Below are 27448 nucleotides of genomic sequence, written 5' to 3'. Positions count from 1 at the left end.
GAGTTTGCTTAATGCCTTTACAGTTTATAAATATTTCTATAGCCAACTTTGCTATAGCTGTGTGAAACCCTGAAATCGCTCTGAAATCAAATGAAGGAGCACCCCAGTATAATGCATATTTTGAATTAAAAACCTTTAGGAATCAATGGGCCCTGGAAGAGACTTTTCTCCTGTCTCCATAAAGATCAGATGGATCCATCAAGAACAATTGCTTTTCCTTTCCTTCGCTGTTATCTCATTATCTATTAATATTTCAGGAAAGGAAAGAATATAACCAGACCTGGCCCAACCATTTTACAAAATAATTCCTGTCTCTCAGTTCATTCAACTTCCAAAGAGAACCATTTGAAAGTCCATCTCTGTTCTCCCTTTCATTCATTCTCCCAAGTACCCATTCTTTTTCCTTTGGTAATCATTTACTGTCTCTCCACAGTTACTATATTCCCTATCTTCCCCCTCCCCTCTGAAAGAAGATTATATAAGTGTTTGGGCCCCACTGGGAAATTGGGTAATCACTCTGTGATTCTCCCCATGCACACGGTTAAATAAATTTGTATGCCTTTTCTCTTATTAGTCAGCCTTATTGTGAGGCAATAATGGTTCGCTGATTTTTTCATTGAAAAGAATTTGCTGATTTTTTTTTTTCAGTGAACCTTTCTAGGGCAAGGGGGAAGCTTCCCCATGGCCTCTGCAGTTTTGGCATAGTCAATAATGGTTCGCTGATTTTTTCACTGAAAAGGGTTTGCTGATTTTTTTTTCTGTGAACATTTCTAGGGCAAGGGGGAAGCTTCCCCATGGCCCCTACGGTTTTGGCATAGTTGGCAGAATCATCAAAGCCATTGTGCACTTCTGGAGACCATAGTGAAGGGAATCCAGGACCCAACAAAGTTGGCAAAGAAATGGTAAGAATTCCTTACTGGTCAGCCTCCCAGTTTCTTTCTTTCCATGAACTCTCTGGTCGAGTGAATGGTAAAAGAAAAAAAAAATCACTCTCTCCCTTTTCCTTTCCAAATTTAAGATTAGTGAGAGAAAAGGTTTTATATGGGACTAGTTGGGTTTTAGCAACTCTGGTGTATTTAATTTGGGGTATGAATATTTATATTGTTTTATTACTGGAAAGGGGTCCCAATCCAGACCCCAAAAGAGGGTTCTTGGATCTTGTGCAAGAAAGAATCTGGGGCAAGTCCATAGTGTGAACTGAAAGCAAGTTTACTAAGAAAGTAAAGGAATAAGAGAATGGCTACTCTATATGCAGAGCAGCCCATTTTTATGGTTATTTCTTGATTATATGCTAAAGAAGGTATGGATTATTCATGAGTTTTCCTGGAGAGGGGTGGGCAATTCCTAGAACTGAGGGTTCCTCCCTTTTTTTTTTTTTTAGAACATTTAGGGTAACTTCCTGACATTGCCATGACATTTGTAAACTGTCACAGTGCTGTTGGGAGTGTGCCTTAGCATGCTAATGCATTATAATTAGTGTGTAATGAGCAATGAGGACCAGCAGAGGTCACTGTCATTGCCATCTTGGTTTTGGGAGGTTTTGGCTGGCTTCTTTACTGCAAACTGTTGTATCAGCAAGGTCTTTATGACCTGTATCATGTGCCGACCTCCCATCTCATCCTGTGACTAAGAATGCCTTAACCTCCTGGCAATGCAGCCCAGTAGGTCTCAGCCTTATTTTACCCCATCCCTATTCAAGATGGAGGCACTGTGGTTCAAATGCCTTTGACGGTTTGCACTCTTTTTCTCTCAGAAATAGCCTTTTTTTTTTGTTGTTCCATTTTCCTTTGTCTTTCTGTGTTATTCTTTTATAAAGAGGGGTACCACAGGGTAGAACATGAGCCTAGATCCCCTATAAGCCCACTGTTCAGGCTGGCCCTGCAGACTGGTTAGTTTTTTGCTGAGCTGACTAGATGAGCATCTGTAAAGATAAACTGCTTTTAGTCCCTGAAACAAAAACTGGATTTTTTTTTTTGGTTTATAACCTTGGGAGCTTGTCTTTGTGACTAAGTGTGGGTACTCTCTTAGTCTCTGCCATCAGGAGGGCATGAATTTTTGGGTTCATGTTAGGTGACCAATCTGAAAAGACTGGGAGTCTGAGACATGTACGATTTTAAGCAGCACATTATTTATACCAAATGTGCCATGCTTTTAGGGGAGATTTGCCATAAAAGGTCCCATTTTTATGGGACTTTTGTTGTCTTTTGTTACTTTCAGCCTATTTCTGAGAGTGAATTTTTGGGCATTATGGGGACTGCCTCTTCTGTGCCCTCTCCAGAAACACATCTTGCTTATACAGTGACAACCTATTCTCAACCTGGGAAATTACCACCTTGGCTTACTATGAAGAGGCTTATTGGATTAAGTCATTATTGGAATAAATAAACCATTGAAAATTCTAAGTGGCCAGCAGAGGATCTTTTGAATGAGAAAGGCTTAAATTTAAGGAAAATTTTAAAGAGCTCTCATTCTAAGCATTTGCCTTATTTGTATTTATGAGAAGATCAAATTGAAAGAAAGACATGCACTAGTGTTGTGGCTAGCTTTAAGAACTCTCCTGACAAGATTAAAAAACAGAAATCTAATCTAGAACAAAAGTTAAAATCTGCCCCCAATTTAAATTTCCCTACAACTCATACTCTTCTTTATCCTCAACTACGTGTCCCAGACCCCCCGAGAAGATTCTTTGATCATCTGGGCCCCTGGTCAAAATCCCCCTCCTCAAAATCCAGTCTTAACCCCACAGCAAACTTCTGTAATAACCCCTAAAACAATTACACCCCTAATGTCTCCAGAAAATCCTTTAGCTAACCAACTGCCTAATCTGACTTCTGTGTCTCTGCAGGATTTGCAGAAAACACTTGGACCTAATTTAAAGTCCGGATGCATACAGGTCAATTGTATAAGAGCTGACAAGCAAGAGAAACCCGTTAGATAAACCAGGCAGTGCTTGACTTCCTGTGCCATATGATGCTTCTTCCTTTCCAGGCTATATAAGTAACTCCAACAGCTCCAGGCTTTCCTAGGCAGTGCCCCCTGAGAATATATCCATGGCCTCCATGACAAAGAATTTATGTCCCCTAGATGGCAGCAAATCTTCTGAATTACGAAACCCTTTTGCTCCTACTTTCAGAAGATCCTACCGAATCAGAGAGGCTAGTAGCCATTTACAGTCTCACTCACAGGGACCTTGACTGGCTACTAAGGGGTGTACTTCCCACCCATCCCACCCATGATTATCCTGTGGTCCATAGACAGGCCAGAAGGCCTGCAGGGGAAAACCCTAAACACAGGGGGAACAGGTGGCCAGATCCTCTCCCTGGCCTCCCTATGGATGACCAGGAAATGGCTCAGCTAGAGGCTAATATTCAGGGTCTGATGTGGTGATATTAGAGGCTTTCCCTCCTAATGTTAATTGGTCTAAGTTCCAATTATGTAACCAGAAGGAGGGAGAACACCCTAAGGCTTTTCTTGAGGGGTTTATGCAAACTTTTCAGGGGAATACTGGATTAAAACCCGATGCACCAGAACACAGAAATCTTTAAATTTCTGCCCTTGTTGAAAATCTACTTCCATAACCACACACACACACACACACACACACACACACACACACACACACATATCTAGAACAGTATAGTTGGTTGGGCTAGTCAGCCTCTCTATTAGTCTGTTCTCACACTGCTATAAAGAACTACCTGAGACTGGGTAATTTATGAAGAAAAGAGGTTTAATTCATGCACAGTTGCACAGGCATAATAGGAAGCATGACTGGGAGGCTTTAAGAAACCTACAATCATGGCAGAAGGTGAAGGGGAGGCAAGCACTTTCTTCACATTGCGGCAGGAGAGAGAGACAGAAAAGGAGGGGGTGCCATACACTTTTAAACCGTCAGATCTCATGAGAATTCACTCACTATTATGAGAACAACCAGGAGGAAATCCACCCCATGATCCAATCACCTCCCACCAAGTCCGTTCCCCAACATTGGGAATTACAAATCAACATGAAATTTGGGTGGCGACATAGAGCCAAACCATATCATTGCAATCCAGAGCCCTCTCAAATCTCATGTCCTTCTCACATTTCAAAACATAATCATGCTTTCCCAACATTCCCCCAAAGTCTTAACTCATTCTAGCATTAACTCAAAAGTCCAAGTCCAAAGTCTCATCTGAGACAAGGCAAGTCCTTTCCACCTATGGGCTTGTAAAATCTAAAACAAGTTAGTTACTTCCAAGATACAATGCAGGGACAGGCATTGGGTAAATGCTCCCATTCCAAAAGGGAGAAATTGGCCAAATGAAAGGAGCTACGGGCCCCATGCAAGTCTAAAACTCAGCAAGGCAGTATTAAATCTTAAGGTTCCAAAATAATCTCCTTTGACTCCATGTCTCACATTCATGGCCCACTGATGCAAATCATGGGCTCCCAAGGCCTTGGGCAGCTACACCCCTGTAGTTTTGCAGGGTACAGCCCCCTTGGCTGCTTTCATGGGCTAGCATTGAGTGCCTGCAGCTTTTCCAGGTACATGGTGCAAGTTGTTGGTAGATCTACCATTCTGGGGTCTGGAAGACGGTAGCCCTTTTTTCACAGCTCCACTAAGCAGTGCCCCAGTGGGGAATTTGTGTGGGGCTCCAACCCCACATTTCCCCTCCACTAGTACAGATTCTCCATGAGTGGTCTGCCCCTGCAGTAGACTTCTACTTGGACATCCAGGCATTTCCATACATCCTCTGAAATCTAGGTGGGGATTCCCAAACCTCAACTCCTGCCTTCTGTGTATCCATAGGCCCAACACCATATGGAAACTGCCAAGGTTTGTGACTTGCACCCTCTGAAGCAATGACCCAAGCTGTACCTTGGCCTCTTTTAGCCATAGCTGGAGCTAGAGCAGCTGGGACACAGGGTGCCATGTCTTGAGGCTGCAGAGAGCAGCAAGGCCCTGGGCCTGGCCAACAAAACCATTTTTTTCTTCTAGGCCTTCTGGCCTGTGATGGGAGGGGCTGCTGTGAAGGTCTCTGACATGCCCTGAAGACATTTTCCCTGTTGCCTTAGCTATTAACATTAGGATCCTCTTTACTATTGCAAATTTCTGCAGCAGGCTTGAATTTCTCCCCAGAAAATGGGTGTTATTTTCTACTATGTGGCTGGGCTACAAATTTTTCAAACTTTTATGCTCTGCTTCTTCTTAAAATATAAATCCCAATTTCAGATAATCTCTTTGTTCATGTATTTGAGCATATACTTTTAGAAACAGTCAGGTTAATTTTGAATGCTTTGCTGCTTAGACATTTCTTCTGCCAGAAACCCTAAATCATCTTTCTCAAATTCAAAGTTCCACAGATCTCTAGGGGGTGCAAAATGCCACCAGTCTCTTTGCTAAAACATAGTAAGAGTGATCTGTACTCAAGTTCCCAATAAGTGCCTTACTTCCATCTGAGATCACCTCAGCGTGGACTTCATTGTCCATATCACTATCAGCATCTTGGTCACAAGCAGTTGACAAGTCTCTAGGAAATTCCAAAACTTCCCTCATCTTACTGTCTCTTTTGAGCACTCCAAATGGTTCCAACCTCCTCCTGTTACCCAGTTCCAAAGTTGCTTCTACATTTTCAGGTATCTTAATAGCAATGCCCCACTCTTCAGGTACCAATTTTCTGTATTTCTCTGCTCTGACACCACTATAAAGACCTACCTGAGACCAGGTAATTTATGAAGAAAAGAGGTTTAATTGACTCACAGTTCTGCAGGCTGTACTGGAAGCATGACCTGGAGGTATCAGGAAACTTACAATCATGGCAGAAGGTGAAGGGAAAGCAGGCACCTTCACGAGGCGGCAGGAGAGAGAGAAAAGAGGGAAGTGTCGCACACTTTTAAACCATTCGATCTTGTGAGAATTCACTGACTATCATGAGAGCAAGGAGGAAATTAGCCCCCATGATCCGATCACCTCCCACCAGGTCCTGGCCCTAACATTAAATTCAACATGAGATTTGGGTGGGGACACAGAGCCAAACCATCTCAGCCTCTAAGCATTATTATGGAAGCAGCTACACAGTTCTTTGAAAACAACTCACAGAACAACAACAAAAGAGAAAGATTTAAAATATGCAGCCCTTGGTTTGCAGGTTGAGTCACTGCAAAAGTAAAATCAGACCCCTGAGAGCAGATCAAAATTCTCTCATCAGTCACAGAACATTCCTCCAGATGTCTGCAGATGCTGTAGGAATTCTGGACATTTGAAAAACAATTGTCTAGCCCTTAAAGTAAAAGAAAACTTAAAAAATTCCTCCATCTGACTCAATAAGTTTGTTTCTCTCCTTCTGTGGGACAATATCTTGTTGATTGGCAGGGTCAGCCTATCTTCAGCTGCACTCCAGAACTTACCATTAAAGTTAAGATAGAGCATCAGGCTGGGCACGGTGGCTCATGCCTGTAATCCCAGCACTTTGGGAGGCTGAGGCAGGTGGATCACCTGAAGTCAGGAGTGAGTTCGAGATCAGCCTGGCTAACGTGGTGAAACCCCGTTTCTACTAAAAATACAAAAATTAGCCAGGCGTGGTGGTAGGCACCTGTAATCCCAGCTACATGAGAGGCTGAGGCAAGAGAATCGCTTGAACCCAAGAGACAGAGGTTGCAATGAGCCAAGATTACACCACTGCATTTCAACCTGGATGACTGAAACTCCATCTCAGAAAAAAAAAAAAAAAAAAGAATAAAAAAAGATAGAGGATCAAGAACTGGATTTTAAAATTGATACTGGGGGTGATGTTCTCTACCATTTGACCAGAAGAATTACCTCTACCTCTCACCTCTAATTCTATTCAAGTCTCTGGGCAACCTATTTCATTTCATTATTTATCTCTCAGATCATCCCTATATTCCTAGGCCCTCTGAACACACACCATGACTTTTCTCTGCCCTCAGACAAAACTCCAAACTTTCTACTCTCCCTAATGGAGACCCACTCTGATTTAAATTCCTCTGAAGATAAAATCTTAAAGAATGCTCCATCTAGTTTCTAGTACTCGCATGCAAATGAAGTCAAATTGCTGTTGAGTGTAGAGTCTATGTACACTTCCTGAAAAAGGAACAAATCAGCCAGGTGCAGTGGGTCTATAATCCTAGAACCTGGGAGGGGAGGCAGACAGATTGCTTGAGCTCAGGAGTTTAAGACCAAACTGGGCAACATGGTGAAACTCCATCTTTACAAAAAAACCAAAAAATTAACCTGGCTTGGTGGTGTGCCTGTAGTCCCAGCTATGTGGAGGGCTGAGGCAGGAGGATTGCTCGAGCCCAGGAGTTGAGGCTACAGTGAGCCCAGATCACATCACTGCACTCTAGCCTGGGTGACAAAGTGACATCTTGTGTCAAAAAAAAAAAAAAAGAACAAATCTTTCCAACACTCTTTCACTTGTTTTTACTACTTCATCCTGTAACACCCCAATTTTACCAGTAAAAAAGGAAGGAAAGTTTGATTCAGATGGAAATCAAATCTATCCATTTGTTCAGGATCTAAGAGCTGTAACTTTGTAATTCGTTGCCACCCTATTGTGCCTAATCCTGCTGCTATCCTGACCTCAGTTCCCACTGATGCAGTCTGGTTTATAGAAATTGACCTTTGCCCAGCATTCTTTTCAATTTTGTTGCACCCTGACTCAAAATTTCTCTTTGCCTTTAACTTCAGAGGGAGACAGTTAACACGGACTCAAATACCTCAGGGATATGAGTCTCCTTCAATATTCGCTCAAATCCTCAAAGCTGATGTAGACTCTGTAACCTTTACCTAAGGTTCCATTGTTGTTCAGTATGTTGACAGTCTTTTGCTCTGTAACCTGACCAAGCAGGCTGCCCTTCTAGAGTCCCTCACACTCTTAAAGGCTTTAGCTGAATGAAGCCACAAAGCCTCTAAGTCTAAACTCAATGGGTGCAGACAACTGTTATTTACTTAGGACATGAGATATTTCAAGGCACTCAAAAAGCTCACTCCGAAGATGCCACGAGTCTATTTTGTCTATTTCTGTTCCCCAAACTATGAAACACCTATTAATTTCTAGCAGCAGCTGGCTATTGCCGCCAGTGAATTCCCAATTTTGGTGCTCTCGCAAAATTTTTATATGCCCTCCTCCCGAATACCATTCAGGAAATCAGCATTATTCATATCCCCTGCTCTCAGCTTACCTCTTATCTCACTTAATTTTGATAAACCCTTCCACTGACATTGCCATGAAAATAATGGGACTGCTGCTGGTATTTTAGGACAGTCCTCTTCCTCCCAGATCCATCCTATAGCATATTTTTCTTTCCTCCCCTTCCCCTTTCCCTTTCTCTTCCCCTTCCCCTTCCCTTCCCTTCTCTTTTTTCTTTTCTTTCTTTTTTTTTTGTTGAGACAGTTTCGCTTTGTTGCCAGGCTGGAGTGCAGTGGCGTGATCTCAGCTCACTGCAACCTCTGCCTCACAGGTTCAAGTAATTCTCCCACCTCAGCCTCCCAAGTAGCTGGGACTACAGGCGCACGCCACCATGCCCAGCTAATTTTTGTATTTTTAGTAGAGACGGGGTTTCACCATGTTGGCCAGGATGGTCTTGATCTCTTGACCTCGTGATCCACCCACCTCGGCCTCCCAAAGTGCTGGGATTACAGGCATAAGCCACTGCGCCCGGTCCCTTATAGCATATTTTTCACGCCAGCAGGACCCTGTGGCAGCAGGTGTGCCGCCAGGCCTATGTGCAGTAGCAGCAGCTGCCACTTTAATTGATAAAGTCAGCACTGTCACATTAGGTTTCCCTATTCACTCTTACGTTCCTCATACTGTGCCTGCTGTCTTACAAGTTCATAAAACACAGCACCTCTCTACTTGATGACAGGCCACCTATGAGCAACCCCCATTGACCAATCCCTCCATTATTTTATATCATTGCAACACTATAAATCCAGCTACCCTCCTGCCTCTCCCTGAGGATGGAGACCCTCACTCCATTTCGCATGATTACCTTGCAGCTGTTGGTATGGTTTGAAAGTCACAAGAGGGTCCCTCAGACATTTCTTTAGACAACCAAGATTTACTTATTTTTTTGTGATGGCTCTTGTAAATGAGATTTCAAAGGGAATATAACTGGCTACGCTATAGTTTCCTCACATGAAACCCTCTCTGGTAGGCAGACCATCTGCCTACCATAAAGTCAGCTGAAGTTGCTGAACTTGTTGCCCTTACTAGAGCTTGCACATTGGCAAGAAACAAACAAACAAACAAAAACAAAAACCAAAAAACTGCCACTATTTATGCAGACTCCAAATATGCCTTTGGAAACTGTCATACGCTTAGTACAATTTGGAAATCCTGTAGTTTCTTAACCTCTGCTGGCACTTCTATTGCCAATGGGCCTATAACTACTGGCCTATTATAGGCTATCCACCTTCTCACTAAGATTGCTGTTGTTCATTACCCAGCTTATACCAAGGATATGGATACTGTACCCCAAGGAAATGATTGAACAGACAGGGCTGCTAAATCTGTGGCCAAATGGCCCTCCCTATCCTTTTTATACTCAATTTATTAATCTGCCCTTATCCCTGTCTAACATTATTGATTATCAGGCTAATGCCTCACAATGTGAAAAAGGATAAATGGATATTAAAGGGTGCCAAACAATTATCAGATGGGTTGTATACTGGGCCAAATGGACCCCCATAGCCCCTTTCCTTTTAACTCTTTGCCTTGCACTTATCTCCCATCAGATGGGATGTATATGCAAATGGGGAATAATTAATAAATTAAAAGATAGTTGGTACTGCCCTGGGAACTATAAAATTTATGGCCAAATTATTTCCCAGTGCACTATTTATAAATCTCACCAAATCTCTAGAGGAAACCAATATTCCTCAGGAAGCCCCCAAAGGCCCATGTTGCCCCTTGCCGCGCTCCAAATAGACTTTATGGATTTACCTTCAGCTTTGTGCTTTTCTCACTGCTCCATTATTTCTCTGCATGTTCAGTGGGTGGACTGAATGTTATCCAACTAGGTGCGCTGATGTTACAGCTGTGGTAAATAAATAAGTAGCAGATTATTCCTCATTTTGCTATTCCCTTATGGATTGGGTCAGACCCATGGACTTATTTCACAGCAGAAATAAACCACTTGCTTGCAGAGGCTCTGGGGTACTCATTAAAATTTTATACCCCACATCATCCCCAATCCTCAGGGCAAGTGGAACCTAAAAATTTAGACATAAAAAGAATTTTGGGAAAATTTTGTCAAGATAGTGGACTTAAATGGCCAGAAGCATTATCTCTGGCCCTTATAAAAATCTCTAATACTTCAAATAGGAGACATGGATTAGCCCCTTTTAAAATAGTGTTCAGTCACTCCATACCTACTGACACCTCTAAACCTTCTCTTCTTGGGCTGAATGAACACCATGGGGATTTTTATTAAAAATTTTACTTTACGTTCTGGGATACATGTGCAGAATGTGCAGGTTTGTTACATAGGTATACATGTGCCATGGTGGTTTGCTGCGCCTGTCAACCCATCATCTAGGTTTTAAACCCTGCATGCATTAGGTATTTGTCCTAATGCTCTCCCTCCCCTTGTCCCCCACCCCCTGACAGGACCCGGCATGTGTTTTCCCCCTCCCTGTGTCCATGTGATCTCATCTTTCAACTCCCATTTATGAGTGAGAACATGTGGTATTTGATTTTCTGTTCCTGTATTAGTTTGCTGAGGATGATGGCTTCCAGCTCCACCCATGTCCCTGCAAAGGACATGATCTCATTCCTTTTTATGGATGCATAGTATTCCGTGGTGTATATGTGCCACATTTTCTTTATCCAGTCTATCATCAATGGGCATTTGGGTGGGTTCTGTGTCTTTACTATTATAAATAGTGCCACAATAAACATACGTGTGCATGTCTCTTTATAGTAGAATGATTTATATTTCTTTGGGTGTATACCCAATAATAGGATTGCTGGGTCAAATGATATTTCTGGTTCTAGATCCTTGAGGAATGGCCACACCGTCTTCCACAATGGTTGAACTAATTTACACTCCCACCAACAGTGTAAAAGCGTTCCTATTTCTCCACAGCCTCACCAGCATCTATTGTTTCTTGACTTTTTAATTGAAAGGTGATTAAAGATTGCCTGAACTTATCTCTCTCATACTCCCTTTGATCTTTCGCTGTGACTCTTCTTTTGAATTGTGCTTTGCTTTTACTAATTCTTGCTATTTTTCTAGATGGTCGGGCACAAACCCTTTGCACCAGTCTTTTAAATCCTGACAACATTAACTAGTCAGTCTAATTTTGGTTATGCCAATATCTAGATGATGCAAAAGAACCTGAACTTATTTTTGTTTCTGCCAGTATGAGCACCTGGTGGATTCAGTCTAGAAGATGGATGTATGACAAGATATGGCATCCAGAACCAGAGAAACAAAGTCACATTGCCTGTCTTATGGTAAGTCAACTGGACACAGAAAAGCCACCATGGAAGCTCAAAACTGTCTTTTGCTTAGATAAAATTACTAGAAAGAAAATTTTCCTTCTGCATTGAAAACAGGAATGATGCTGGACCCTTGCTAGGTGACATACTAGGCAATATTGCAATCAGACCTTATAGTTTGATTCCACAGATGGCATTCTTGCACTTCTTACACAGACCATAGGTGGTCCTGATGCTGACTCATGAAATCAATATTTATCAAATCACCAGATGTTATGGATGGCTCACAAGCCAGCCCTGGTGTGCAACTTGGGGTAGCTTACCTGTCAGATACTAAAGATTACATATGGATAGACCCAAAGTCTGGACTGATTTGGCTAGGTGACAAAACCAAGCCCTATAACAGCCAAAACTAAAGGTCTTTTATATAAAATATTTCACAACCTGTTTTGCTCCCACAGATTGACAGGGAGACATGATAGCTGGAGATGTGGAAATGCCAATAACAAAGAAGACAAGGCACAGCAAACTTCAGGCTGAGGTGCCACAGGCTTCACCCTGACCCTATCTGTAAATAACAGCGGCCTTTTAATATTGCGTGGTAACGAGATGTACAAGTGGTTCCCACCTAGATACTCAGGGTGCTGTGGACTCAGTTATCTGACATCCTCTGTTACTAGGTACTCCACTTTAAATGGCAGCCAAATTACAAATGGGCCTTTTTGTTCATAAAGTGGTGCCACACAGAGGTAATGAATGTGGCTTTGTAAAAAACCCACCTATATATCACAAATCTATGTTCTTTTCAGTCCTCAGAACTTTTCCCCTGGCATTTGGAACTTAAGAAAATGAAAGGGCAGTTTAAAATCTTTCCATGGCAATAGAACAAGACTTCAGTATCACTACCCAAGCCTTGGGAGCACTCCAGTCAGAAGTCAACAGTCCAGCTTCTGCTGTACTTTAGAACTGCTGCAGCCTGAATGTGCTGACAGCCCAACAGGGAGGAGCTTGTGCAGCTATTGGTGACAAATGCTGTTTCTACATAAACCGCTCAGGGCAAGTAGAGACTGATCTGCACCTCTTGGAGGTCAAGGTAAAATATTATCCATCAGGTAAACAAGGCTAAACTGTTCTATTGGTCTGACCTATTCCTGGGAATGGGAGACTGGTTTAATGGGGTGTGGGGAAGTGTGCTTAGATATGTTCTTTTCTCATTTTAATCTATGTTCTTTTCTTCCTTTTCAGATCTCTTACTACCCAGCTACTAAACCAACTTCTCTCTCCAGAGCCACTAACTTAGGATTTTTTTTTTTTTGAGACAGAGTCTCGCTCTGTCACCCAGGCTGGAGTGCAGTGGTGTGATCTTGGCTCACTGCAACTTCCGCCTCCCAGGTTCAAGCAATTCTCTGCCTCAGCCTTCCAAGTAGCTGGGATTACAGGCGCCCGCCTATAATCCATACCCAGCTAATTTTTGTATTTTTAGTAGAGACGGGGTTTCACCATCTTGGCCAGGCTGGTCTTGAACTCCTGATCTCATGATCCACCTACCTTGGCCTCCCAAAGTGCTGGGATTATAGGCATGAGCCACCCCGCCCGGCCTAACTCAGCTTTTTATGTGTGAAACTTCTAGGGGAGTTCTAGACAGGGAGAATGAATAAGCTCCTTGGTATAATGCATATTTTGAATTAAAAGACTTTATAAATCAACAGGCCTCAGAAGAAACTTATCCCCTAACTTCAAAAAGATCAGATAGGCCCATCAAGAACAATTGCCTTTTCTTCCCTTCCCTGTTATCTCACTATTTCAGGAAAGAAGAGGAAGAATATAACCATACCAGAACCAACCATTTTACAAAATAATACCTGTCTCTCAGGTTCTTTTAACTTCCAAAGAAAACCATTTACAAGTCAATTTCTGTTCTCACCTTCCATTCATTCTCCTAAGTACCTATTCATTTTTCCTTAGTAATTATTTAATGCCCTTCAACCAGAATTACCTCTATATTCCCCATCTTCCCCCTCCCCTCTGAAAGAGGTTATAGAAGTGTCTGGGCCCCGTTGGGAAATTGGGTAATCACTCTATGATTCTTCTCGTGCACATGGTTAAATAAATTTGTATGCTTTTTGTCCTATTAATCTGCCTTACTGTAAATTGATTTTTTTCAGCGAACCCTCTGAGGGCAAGGGGAAAGCTCCTCCAATGCCCATACACAAGTGAAGAAGATCAAGAAGAATTTATCACAAACCTGCCTTGCTATACAAGTGTCTGATGTACAAAAGACTGAAGTGAAATACTTGTTAGCACCAATAAAATATAACTCAGTGACAAATTTTCTAAAAAGAACTTTGTATCTAGGATTGATAGGCTTGGAAAAATCTTACAAACTTTTCTTCAACATCTGAAAGTGTTTTTCAGTCTATAGTAATTGTCAGGCCTCTGAGCCTAAGCTAAGCCATCATAACCCCTGTGACCTGCACGGATACATCCAGATGACCTGAAGCAACTGAAGAACCACAAAAGAAGTGAAATAGTCAATTCCTGCCTTAACTGATGACATTCTACCACTGTGATTTGTTCCTGTCCCACCCTAACTGATCAATTGAGCTTGTGACATTCCTTCTCCTGGACAATGAGTCTCAGGAGCTCCCCACTGAGCACCTTGTGACCCCCACCCCTACCCGCAAGAGAAAACCCCTTTAACTGTAATTTTCCACTACCTACCCAAATCCTATAAAACTGGCCCACCCCATCTCCCTTTGCTGACTCCTTTTTCAGACTCAGTCTGCCTGCACCCAGGGAATCAAAAAGCTTTATTGCTCACACAAAGCCTGTTTGGCCGTCTCTTCACACAGACGTGTGTAACAGTAATAATATTATTTTATTTTTTTGAGACAGGGTTTCACTCTGTTGCGCTGGCTGGAGTACAGGGGTGTGATCATGGCTCACTGCAGCCTCAACCTCCCTGGGCTCTAGTGATCCTCCCACCTCAGCTTCCTGAGTAGCTGGGACCACAGATGTGCACCACACCCAGCTATTTCTTGGTAGAGATGTTTTTTTGCCATGTTGCCCAGGCTGGTCTTGAACTTCTAGTCTCCAGTGATCCACTTGCTTTGATCTCCCAGTGTTGGGATTACAGGCATGAGCCACCATGCCCAGCCCTTGGTAATAATTTTAAAAAGTCTTTTAGTTTGAAGTTTTTGATAGCCTGAGAACTGAGGCAGCATCTTCTTAAATTATTCTTGTAAAATCTGTGGGTTTGAAGTTTGATTAATGAGAACACAATGTGTTTTTCCAATGCTTCATATAGTGTCCCTTGTTCACATTCCTGTTTTATTCTTACTGCTTGTGTTCTTTATTATGGCTGGATTGGTACTAGAAAAAACAAACCTTTTTTGTTTGTGTATGAGTGTGGATGTGTCTGACAAGTACTTGAAATGTGACTTACATGATTTTGCTGTTTTTCTTTTTCATGAAATATTAAGGTGGGAAAGTTGACATTTTGCTTTTAATTCAACATAATATGATGTGAAGAATTTCCAAATAAGATTGTTTTCATGTAAGACTCATGGCCTAGATGCAATTAAAATAATAAAATAAAAATAAAATATGATTATTAAAAACTATTTTGCTTAATGTCAAACATGCTGGTATACTAAACAATTCTACAAATATTAATTTTGATTAGTCTTCCTCTTAATTTTATTATTTAAAATATATTATCTTTTTGCTCAAAAGGATATAATATTCTTTCTAAATTCAAGTAGCCAATGTACTCTTTTCATATTTGTATTAACCAACAATCAATTTATTGAATGATTTAAAAGTTCTTAAGAACTATTTTTATACATAAATGAGTGGATTTTGTAATCATCATTAATCCTTGCTGTGTCAGGGGTCCCGAAGACTACCATTAGATTTGATGCTTCTCTGGAAGGACCCACGGAATTCAGAAAGGCTGTTATAGTTACACAGTTATAGTTTATTACAGGAAAAGAAAACAGATTAAAACCAGCAAACGAAAAGGTGAGTAGGCAGAATCCAGGATAAACCAAGAATGAGCTTTCAGTTGTCTTCTGCTGGTGGAGTTGAATGGATAGTGCTTAATTCTCCCAGCAGTAATGTGTGATATCATTTTTTTCTTTTTCTTTTTTTAAAAATTTTATTTTTCCATAGGTTATTGGGGTACAGGTGGTGTTTGGTGATATGAGTAATTTCTTTAGTGGTGATTTGTGAGATTTTGATGCATCCATCACCCAAGCAGTAAATGGCACCCTATTTGTAGTCTTTTATCCCTCACTCTCCTCCTACTCTTCCCCCCAAGTCCCCAAAGTCCCGTGTATCATTCTTATGCCTTTGCATCCTCATAGCTTATTTGCCACATAACAGTGAGAACATACAATGTTTGGTTTTCCATTCCTGAGTTACTTCACTTAGAATAATACTCTCCAATCTCATCCAGGTCACTGTGAATGCAATTAATTCATTCCTTTTATGGCTGAGTAGTATTCTTTCTATCTATCTATCTGTCTATCTATCTATCTGTCTGTCTGTCTGTCTGTCTGTCTATCTATCTATCTATCTATCTATCATCTATCACAGTTTCTTTATCCACTCATTGACTGGTGGGAATTTAGGCTGGTTCCATATTTCCTCAACTGTGAATTGTGCTACTATAAACAAGCAAGTGCAAGTATCTTTTCCGTATAATGGCTTCTTTTCCTCTAGCTAGATACCCAGTAGTGAGATTGCTGGATCAAATGGTAGTTCTACTTTTAGTTCTTTAAGGAATCTCCACACTGTTTTCCATAGTGGTTGTGCTATTTTACATTCCCACCAGCAGTGTAGAAGTGTGCCCTGATCACCTCATCCACTCCAACATCTACTGCTTTTTGATTTTTTGATTATGGCCAGTCTTGCAGGAGTAAGGCGGTATCACATTGTGGTTTTGATTTGCATTTCCCTGATCATTAGTGATGTTGAGCTTTTTTAAATATGTTTGTTGGCCACTTGTATATCTTTTTTTGAGAACTGTCTATTCATGTCGTTAGCCCACTTTTTGATGGGATTGTTTGTTTTTTTCTTTCTGATTTGTTTGAGTTCATTGTAGATTCTGGTTATTAGTCCTTTGTCAGATGTATAGATTGTAAAGATTTTCTCCCACTCTGTGGGTTGTCTGTTTACTCTGCTGACTGTTCCTTTTGCCATGCAAAATCTCTTTGGTTTAATTAAGTCCCAGCTATTTATCTTTGTTTTTATTGCATTTGCTTTTGGGTTCTTGGTCATGAAATCCTTGCCTAAGCCAATGTCTAGAAGGGTTTTACCAAGGTTATCTTCTAGAATTTTTATAGTTTTGGGTCTTAGATTTAAGTCCTTAATCCATCTTGAGGTGATTATTGTATAAGGAGAGAGATGAGGATCCAGTTTCATTCTCTTACATGTGGCTAGCCAATTTTCCCATCACCATTTGTTGAAAAGGGTGTCCTTTCCCCACGTTATGTTTTTGTTTGCTTTGTTGAAGATCAGTTAGCTGTATTTGGGTTTATTTCTGAATTCTCTATTCTGTTCCATTTTTCTATGTGCCTATTTTTATACCAATACCATGCTGTTTTTGTGACTATGCCTTATAATATAATTTGCAATCAGGCAGTGTGATGCCTCCAGATTTGTTCTTTTTGCTTAGTCTCGCTTTGGCTATGTGGGCTCTTTTTTGGTTTCATATGAATTTTAGAATTTTTTTTTCTAATTCTGTGAAGAATGATGGTGGCATTTTGATGGGGATTGCATTGAATTTGTAGATTGCTTTTGGTAGTATGGTCATTTTCACAATACTGATTCTACCCATCCATGAGCATGGTTTGTGTTTCCATTTGTTTGTGTCATCTATGATTTCTTTTGGCAGTGTTTTGTAGTTTTCCTCGTAGAGGTCTTTCAACTCCTCGGTTAGGTATATATTTGTTTTAATTTTTTTTGCAGCTATTGTAAGAGGGGTTGAGTTCTTGATTTGATTCTCTGCTTGGTCGCTGTTGGTGTCTAGAAGAGCTACTGATTAGTGTACATGAATCTTGTATCCAGAAATTTTGCTGAATTATTGTATCAGTTCTTGGAGCCTTCTGGAGGAGTCTTTAGGGTTTTCGAGGTAAACAATCATATCATCAGCGAACAGTGACAGTTTGACTTCCTCTTTACTAATTGGATGCCCTTTATTTCTTTCTGTTGTCTGATTGCTCTGGCTAGGACTTACAGTACTATGGTGAAGAAGAATAGTGAGAGTGGGCATCCTTGTCTTGTTCCAGTTCTCAGAGGGAATGCTTTCAACTTTTCCCATTCACTATTATGTTGGCTGTGGTTTTGTCATAGATGGCTTTTATTACATTGAGGTATGCCCCTTGTATGCTGATTTTGCTCAGAGTTTTAATTAAAAGGGATGCTGGATTTTGTCAAATGCCTTTTCTGCATCTATTGAGATGATCACGTGATTTTTGTTTTTAATTCTACTTATGTGGTATATCACATTTATTGACTTGCATATGTTAAATCATCCCTGCATCCCTGGTATGAAGCCACTTGATCATGGCAGATTATCTTTTTGATATGTTGTTGGATTCTGTTAGCTAATATTTTGTTAAGGATTTTAACATTTATGTTCATCAAGGATATCGGTCTGTAGTTTTCTTTTTTGGTTATGTCATTTCCTGGTTTTGGTATTAGGTTGATGCTAGCTTCATAGAATGAATTAAGGCAGGTTCCCTCTTTTTCTAACTTGTGGAATAGTGTCAAAAGAATTGGTACCAATTGGTCTTTGAATATCTGGTAGAATTCTGCTATGAATCTGTCTGGTCCTGGACTTTTCTCTGTTGGTGATTTTAAATTACTATTTCAATCTTGCTGCTTGTTCTTGGTCTGTCCAGCGTATCTAATTCTTCCTGATTTAAGCTAGGAGGGTTGTATTTTTTCAGAAATTTATCCATATCTTCTAGGTTTTCTAGTTTATGTGCATAAAGGTGTTCATAGTAGCCTTAAATAACCTTTTGTATTTCTGTGGTGTCAGTTGTAACATCTCCTGTTCTGTTTCTTATTGATGCTATTTGGATTTCTCTCTTCTTTTCTTTATTAATCTTGCTATTGGTCTATCAATTTTATTTGTCTTTTCAAAGAACCAGCTTTTTGTTTTATTTATCTTTTGTATTTTTTTGGTTTCAATTTCATTTAGTTTTGCTCTTATCTTGGTTATTTCCTTTCTTCTGCTGGGTTTGGGTTTGGTTTGTTCTTGTTTCTCTTGTTCCTTGAGGTGTAACCTCAGAGTGTCATTTTGCACTTTTTCAGTCTTTTTGATGTAGGTATTTAGGGCTATGTACTTTCTTCTTAGCACTGCCTTTGTTGTATTGCAGAGGATTGATAGGTTATGTCACTATTGTCATTCAGTTCAAATAATTTTTAAATTTACATCTTGATTTTGTTTTCGACCTGATGATCATTCAGGAGCAGGTTATTTAGTTTCCATGTATTTGCATAGTTTCAAAGGTTCCTTTTGGAGGTGATTTCCAGTTTTATTTCACTGTGGTCTAAGAAAGTGCTCGATATAATTTAAATTTTCTTAAATTTATTGAGGCTCATTTCGTGGCCTATCTTATGGTCTATCTTGGAGAAAGTTACACGCACTGTTGAATAGAATGTGTATTCTGCAGTTGTTGGATGGAATGTTCTGTATATATCTATTAAGTTTATTTGTTTCAAGGTATAGTTTAAATCCATTATTTCTTTGTTGACTTTCTGTCTTGATGACCTGTCTAGTGCTGTCAGTGGAGTATTGATGAAGTCCCCCACTATTATTGTGTTGCTGTCTTTTTCATTTCTTAGGTCTATTAGTAATTGTTTTATAAATTTATGAGCTGCAATGTTAGGTGCTTATATGTTTAGGATTGTGATATTTTCCTGTTGGACAAGACCTTTTACCATTACATAATGTCCCCTTTGTTTTTTTTAACTGCTCTTGCTTTAAAGTTTGTTTTGTCTGACATAATAATAGCTACTCCTGCTTGCTTTTGGTGTCCATTCACATGAAATGCCCTTTTCCACCCCTTTAAGTTTATATGAATCCTTGTGTGTTAGATGAGTCTCTTCAAGGCAGCAGATAGTTGGTTGGTGAATTCTTATTCATTCTGCAGTTCTGTATCTTTTAAGTGGGGGCATTTAGGCCATTTACATTCAATGTTAGTATTGAGATGTGAGGTACCATTCCATTCATCTTGCTATTTCTTGACTGTGTACCTTGGTTTTTTTGTTTTTGCTTTTTAACTTGTGTTTTTGTTTTATAGGTCCTGTGAGATGTATACTTTAAAGATGCTCTGTTTTGGTGTATTTCCAGGATTTGTCTCAAGATTTAGAGCTCCTTTTAGCAGTTCTTGTAGTGGTGGTTTGGTAGTGGCGAATTCGCTCAGCATTTGTTTTTCTGGAAAAGACTGTATCTTCCTTTACATATAATGTTTAGTTTTACTGGATAAAAAATTCTTGGCTGATAATTGTTTTGTTTGAAGAGGCTGAAAACAGGGCCCCAATCCCTTCTAGCATGCAGGGTTTCTGCTGAGGAATCTGCTGTTGATCTGATAGGTTTTCCTTTATAGGTTACCTGGTGCTTTTGTCTCACAGCCCTTAAGATTCTTTCCTTTGTCTTAACTTTGGATAACCTGATGACAATGTGCCTAGGTGAAGATCTTTTTGTGATGAATGTCCTAGGTGTTCTTTTTACTTCTTGTATTTGGATGTCTAGGTCTCTGGCAAGGCTGGGGAAGTTTTCCTTGATTATTAATCCAAATATGTTTTCCAAACTTTAGATTTCTCTTCTTCCTCAGCGATGCCAATTATTCTTAGGTTCAGTCATTTAACATAATTCCAGACTTCTTGGAGGCTTTGTTTATGTTTTCTTATTCTTTTTTCTTTGTCTTTGTTGGATTCAGTTAATTCAAAGACTTTGCCTTCAGCTCTGAATTTCTTTCTTCTACTTGTTCAATCTATTGCTGAGACTTTCCAGAGCATTTTGCAATTCTATGTGTCCAGCGTTTCCTGTAGTTTTAATTGTTTTTTTATTTATGCTATCTATTTCCTTGAATATTTCTCCCTTTACTTCTTGTATTTTTTTCTTTTTATTTCCTTGCATTGGGTTTTTGCCTTTCTCTGTTGCCTCCCTGATTAGCTTAATAACTAACCTCTTGAATTCTTTTTCAGGTAAATTGGGGATTTCTTCTTGGTTTGGATCCATTACTGGTGAGGTAGTGTGATTTTCTGGGGGTGCAAAAGAGCCTTGTTTTGTCATACTACCAGAATTGGTTTTCTAATTCCTTCTCATTGGGGTAGGCTCTGTCAGAGGGAAGGTCTAGGGCTGAAGGCTGTTGTTCAGATTCTTTTGTCCCATGGGGTGTTCCCTTGATGTAGTACTCTCCCCTTTTCCTATGGATGTGGCTTCCTGAGAGATGAGCTGTAGTGATTGTTATCTCTCTTCTGGGTCTAGCCACCCAGCAAATCTATCAGGCTCCAGGCTGGTGCTGGGGGTTGTTTGCACAGAGTCCTGTGATGTGACCTGTCTATGGGTCACATCCCATGGATACAAGCACCTTTTCCGGTGGAGGTGGCAGGTAGGTGAAATGGACTCTGTGAGGGTTCTTAGATTTCTTGGTTTAACGCTCTATTTTGGTGCTGGTTGGCCTCCTGCCAGGAGGTGGTGCTTTCCAGAGAGCATCAGCTGTGGTAGTATGAAGAGGAACCAGTGGTGGGCAGGGCCCTAGAACTCCCAAAAGTACATGCCCTTTGTGTTCAGATACCTGGGTGGATAGGGAAGGACCATCAGGTGGGGGCAGGGCTAGGTGTGTCTGAGCTCAGACTCCTTGGGCAGGTCAGTTGTGGCTGCTGTGGGGGATGGGGGCGAGGTTACCAGTTGAATGGAGTTATGTACCTAGGAGGATTATGGCTGCCTCTGCTGAGTCATGCAGGTTGTCAGGGAAGTTGGGGAAAGCTGGCAGTCACAGACCTCACCCAGCTCCCATGCAATCTGTAGGGCTGGTCTCACTCCCACCGTGCCCCACCTAAAAGCACCGCCTCTGTTTCCAGGCAGTGGGCAAGCAGGGCTGAGGACCTACCCCAGACTACCTACCTCCCAGCTACAAAAGAATAGGGCTTTAGTTCTTCCTCTGCCTGTGGAGTCTGCAGGCCAGATTCATGCCTTCCCCTGAGTTCTGGCCAGGAGGCTTCTGGAGTGTTTCAAATTGTTACAAAGTTCAGCTGGAGGTTTCCTTCTCCCTGTGGCATTTTCCCCACACCTCTGGCTTCCCTCCCAAAGGATCCCTGTGATGCCAGGCAGGAATAGCCTGCTTCGGGACCCAGTCAACTTCTAGGGCCTTTCCTGGTGCTTCTTCTACCCTTGTGTTTCACTCAGCTCTCTAAATTGACTCAGCTACAGGTAAGGTCAGAATCTTCTGCAAACTAGACCTTCAGTTTCCCCAGTAGGTGTGTGTGTTCTGGGATGGAGGATCTCCCTTTCTCACTTCTGCAGTTTGGGCAGTCACAGTATTTGGGATGTCTCCCAGGTCCTGCAGGAACAGTCTGCTTCCTTTGGATGATTTGTAGATCCTTTCAGGTTTCCTGATTTATTCCTGCAGTCATTCTGGAGCTAAAATTCACAATGCAAGCTTCCGCATGCAGCAAGCTAGTCCTGCCTCCCATGCACCATGATGATCTTTTAAGTCTAATGTGTGACATCATTTTTGAAGTACTGCCAACCAGCTTGGCTCATTGGAGCCTTGTTGTCCAGAGTTTTTATTGGGGGTCAGTTGCATGGGCGTGGAACATCCACTTGACTGACCTAAGCTACTCAGTTGCCAGCTCCCCCAGAGGTCAAACTGATGCATTGTGGCCCAGAAACAGATAAACAGAAACATGAATTCAACATAAATAACATTGTTCGCATAAATTATCTGGTGTGGCTCAAGGTCTTGGGTTTACAAAGACATTCATTAAGAAGGCTATTCCAAAAGGCTCAGAGGTTATCTCCCAGGAGCTGATCAAAGGCCAGTCCTTTGTTTGGAATGTGCAGGGTTTGAACACACCAGGCCTAGCTGAGCTAACCTTTTACTGTATTTGCAGAATTTACTGCACTTGCAGAATTTACTCTTCACACAGAATGCTATGAGGGTTAGAAATGCATCTGAATGGCACACGTTTGTATTATTGATGTTGTTAGGTTATTGGCTATCAAGGAATCTTTAAGATAATATGATCATTGGTCATGCAGATGTTCAGTAATGCCAGAAATGGATGTGGAAGTAGGTATTCAGATAAAGGCAGAAGTTGAAGTCAAAGTTGAAGAGCAGATTCAAAGACAAAAGAGATTTTTTTATAAAAATGCATTTAAAAAATTATTTATTTTTATTGATATATAATACTTTACATATTTATGGCATAAATATGATATTTTGTTGTATGCATAGAATGCATAATGATAAAGTCAGGGTATTTGGGTTATGTATCACCTTCAGTATTATCTCTGCATTGGGAACAATTCAAGTACTCTCTTCTAGCTACTTTGAAGTATATGTTGCAACTATAGTCACCCTACTCTGCTATTGAACATTAGGACTTATATCTTCTATCTGACTGTATTTTTGTAGCCATTAACCAACCTCTCTTCACCACTTCTTCCACCCACATTCTGTTCCCAGCCTCTGGTATCTATCTTCTACTTTCTACCTTCTCAAGATCAAGTATTTAGCACTCACATATGAGTGAGAACATGTGATATTTGAAGCCACTTGGTGAAAGCGGGCATCCTTATCTTGTCCCAGTTCTTAGAGGAAAGGCTTTCAGCTTTCTACCATTCAATATGATACTAGCATGGATTTGTCACATATGGCCTTTATTGTTTTGAGGTACGTTCCTTCTATGCCTGGTTTGTTGAGAGTTTTTATCACGAAGGGATGTTGAATTTTATCAAATTATTTTTCTGTGTATTTGAGATCATCATATGGTTTTTGTCCTTCATTTTGTTGATGTGATGTATCATGTTTAATGATTTGCATATGTTGAAGCATTCTTAGATCCCTGGGATGAATCTTACCTGATCATGGTGTATGATCTTTTGATGTTCTGTAGGATTCAGTTTGCTAATATTTTGTTGAGAATTTTTGCATCTATATTCATCGGAAATATTGGCCTGTAGTTTCTTTTTTGTTGTGTCCTTGTCTAGTTTTGGTGTCAGGTAATGCTGGCCTCACAGAATGAGCTAGGGAGAATTCTTTCCTCTTGAATTTTTTGAAATAATTTGAGGAGAATTGGTGTTAGTTTCTCTTTAAAGATTTGGTAGAATTTGGCACTAAAACCACCTAGACTCCTAGATTTGATAAATGAATTCAATAAAGTCCCAGGTTACAAAATCAATGTACACAAATCAGTAGCACTGCTACACACCAACATCAACCTAGCTGGGAATCAAATCAAGAACTCAACCCCTGCCTTTTTTTTTTTTTTTGAAACAGAGTCTCACTCTCTCACCCAGGCTGGAGTGCAGTGGCGTGATCTTGGCTCACTGCAACCTCTGCCTCCCGAGTTCAAGCTATTCTCCTGCCTCAGCCTCCTGAGTAGCTAGACTACAGGCACCCACCACCATGCCCAGCTATTTTTTTTTGTATTTTTAGTAGAGACAGGGTTTCACCATATTGGCCAGGCTGGTCTTGAACTCCTGACCTTGTGATCTGCCTGCCTCAGCCTCCCAAAGTGCTGGGATTACAAGTGTGAGCCACCATGCCTGGCTGAACTCAATCCCTTTTAAAACAGCTTCAAAAACATAAAGTATCTAGGAATACACCTATCCAAGGAAAGATTTCTGCAAGTAAAACTGCAAAACACTGCTGAAAGAAATCTTAGACCACACAAACAAATGGTAACACATCCCATGCTCATGGATGGGTAAAATCAATATTGTGAAAATGGCCATACTGCCAAAAGCGATCTGTAAGTTCAATGCAATTCCCATCAAAATGCCGCTATCATTCTTCACAGAACTAGAAAAGACAATCCTAAAATTCATATGGAACCAAAAAAGAGCCCATGTAGCCAAATCAAGACTAAGCAAAAAGAACAAATCTGGAGGCATCACATTACCTGACTTCAAACTCTACTACAAGGCTATAGTTACCAAAACAGCTTGGTAGGCAGTGTACGGTGGCTCACGCCTATAGTCCCAGCACTTTGGGAAGCTGAGGCGGGCAGATCACTTGAGGTCAGGAGTTCAAGACCAGCCTGGCCAACATAGTGAAACCCAGTCTCTACTAAAAATACAAAAATTAGCTGGGCATGGTGGCATGTGCCTGTAATCCTAGCTACTTGGGAGGTTGAGGTGGAAGAATTGCTTGAACCCAGGGGGCAGAAGTTGCAGTGAGCCGAGATTGTGCCACTGCATCCCAGCCTGGGGGACAGAGTGAGACCTTGCCTCAAAACAAACAAACAAACAAACAACAACAACAAAAAACAAAAACAGCATGGTATTGGTAAAAAACAGGCCCATAGACCATGCGAACAGAATAGAGAACACAGAAATAAAGCCAAATACTTACAGCCAACTGATCTTTGACAAAGCAAACAAAAGCATAAAGTGGGGAAAGGACACTCAATTCAATAAATGGTGCTGGGATAATTAGCAAACCACATGTAGAATGATCCTCATCTCTCACCTTGTACAAAAATCAACTCAAGATGGATCAAAGACTTGAATCTAAGACCTGATACCATAAAAATTCTAGAAGATAATGTAGGAAAAGGTCTTCTAGACATTGGCTTAGGCAAAGAGTTCATGACCAACAACCCAAAAGCAAATGCAACAAAAACAAAGATAAAGAGATGGGACTTAATTAAAACAAAAAAATTCTGCACAGCAAAACAAATAATCAGCAAACAGACAACCCACAGAGTGGGAGAAAATATTCGCAAACTATGCATCCAACAAAGAACTAATATCGAGAATCTGCAAGTAACTCAAAGTCAGAATGAGAAAAACAAATAATCCCATCAAAAAGTGGGCTCAGGACATGAACAGACAATTCTCAAAAGAAGATATGCAAATGGCCAAGAAACATATAAAAAAATGCCCAACATCACTAATGATCAGGGAAATTCAAATTAAAACCACAGTGTGATACTACAGTCTTGTAAGAATGGCCATAACTGAAAAATAAAAAAAATTATAGGCGTGGATGTGGTGAAAAAGGAGTACTTTTTCACTGCTGCTGGGAATGCAAAATAGTACAACCACTGTGGAAAAGAGTATGGAGATTCCTTAAAGAACTAAAAGTAGAACTACCATTTGATCCGGCAATCCCACTGCTGGGTATCTGCCCAGAGGAAATAAGCCATTATATGAAAAAGATACTTGCACATGCATGTTTATAGCAGCACGATTTGCAATTGCAAAAATATGAAACCAGCCTAAATGCCCACCAATGAACGAGTGGATGAAGAAAATGTGATATTTTATATATATATTATATAATATATATAATTCCATGGAATACATATATGAATTCTACTCAGCCATTAAAAGGAATGAAATAATGGCATTCACAGCAACCTGGCTGGAGTTGGAGACCATTATTCTAAGTGAAGTAACTCAGAAATGGAAAACCAAACATTGTGTGTTCTCACTGATATGTGGGAGCTAAGCTATGAGGACGCAAAGGCATAAAAATAATATAATGGACTCTGGGGACTTGGGGGAAGGGTGGGAGGGGGGTGAGAGATAAAAGTCTACACATTGGGTGTAGTGTACACTGCTTGGGTGACAGGTGCACCAAAATCTCACCACTAAAGAACTTATCCATGTAACCAAACACCACCTGTTCCCCAAACTGTTGAAATAATAATTAAAAAAGGAAACTAAATTAGTGTTACTCACAAGTAGAGGCCTGTTAATATCCCAATTTTCTATATAGCATCCTGGGATCTGACCAATCATAAACTCGTAGCATATTCCTATTTTCTGGGCAAGAGTGATGGTGAGGGGGATTGGGACTATTAACCTTTATTTTTTCTCCTGTTATCCCATGTGTTTAACAAACTTATGGTCAGCTTCTTGGAAGAATAATAGTTAAAATTTATTGATCACTTACAATGTGCCAGGCACTATTCTAAACAATTTACATGTACAATTTAGCTTGATTCTCAAACTCATCTTTTGAATTAAGTGTTATTATTAACTTTATTTTTTAGATGAGGAAAATGGGGCCAACAGAAAGTTTCATAACTTGTCCAAGATCTTCTAGTTGTCAAGTTGGGATTCAAACTCAGGCAGCCTGGCTTAGAGCCTGCACTCTACCGTTATTCTGATGGCAAAGATGGTAAAGTAGCTGATGCTGTGAAAAAATATTACACATACATTCACTTGAGACCAAACAATTGATTATACATGTTCTTTGATGTTTCCAGAGATGCTTACTTAATATGTCCATGTAGAACTGAAATCAGTTAATTCGAACACAGTGCAATGGAGTTTATCTCTGCTGCTTGTTCATTCTTCCTGATTTTACTTTTGGATACAGCGTCTTAAGTTTACTGCACAGTTTTACAGTGACCTGCAGATGGCAGTATAGCCCAATTTAATACAATGCCAGTAATAGAAAATGCCCTCTATTGAATGGTTCTGTTTTCCTCCCATTTTCATATCTCCATACAAAAGTTATGTCTCTAAATTGCATATTCTGCACCCTGATCCCACAGAGAAATTAGCTTTTAAGAATATTTCTTTTTTTCCCCAATTACAGCCACATGAATCCTTTCCGGGGAGGGTGGGTGTAGGTGGAATCTGGGTGGCTTCCTCTGCAGCTGCCTCAGACCCTGGGCTTCTACTGGTTACATTTTCACTTTCAGCACCTACGTCAGAAGCTTATTTAGGGAAGGTGATGGATATATTAATCAGCTTGAGTTAATCTTTCTACAATCTACACATATATCAAAACAGCACACTG

Source organism: Pan paniscus, chromosome 10, assembly GCF_029289425.2.
Source record: "Pan paniscus chromosome 10, NHGRI_mPanPan1-v2.0_pri, whole genome shotgun sequence".
Classification (NCBI taxonomy): domain Eukaryota; kingdom Metazoa; phylum Chordata; class Mammalia; order Primates; family Hominidae; genus Pan; species Pan paniscus.
This window is presented reverse-complemented; position numbering follows the sequence as displayed.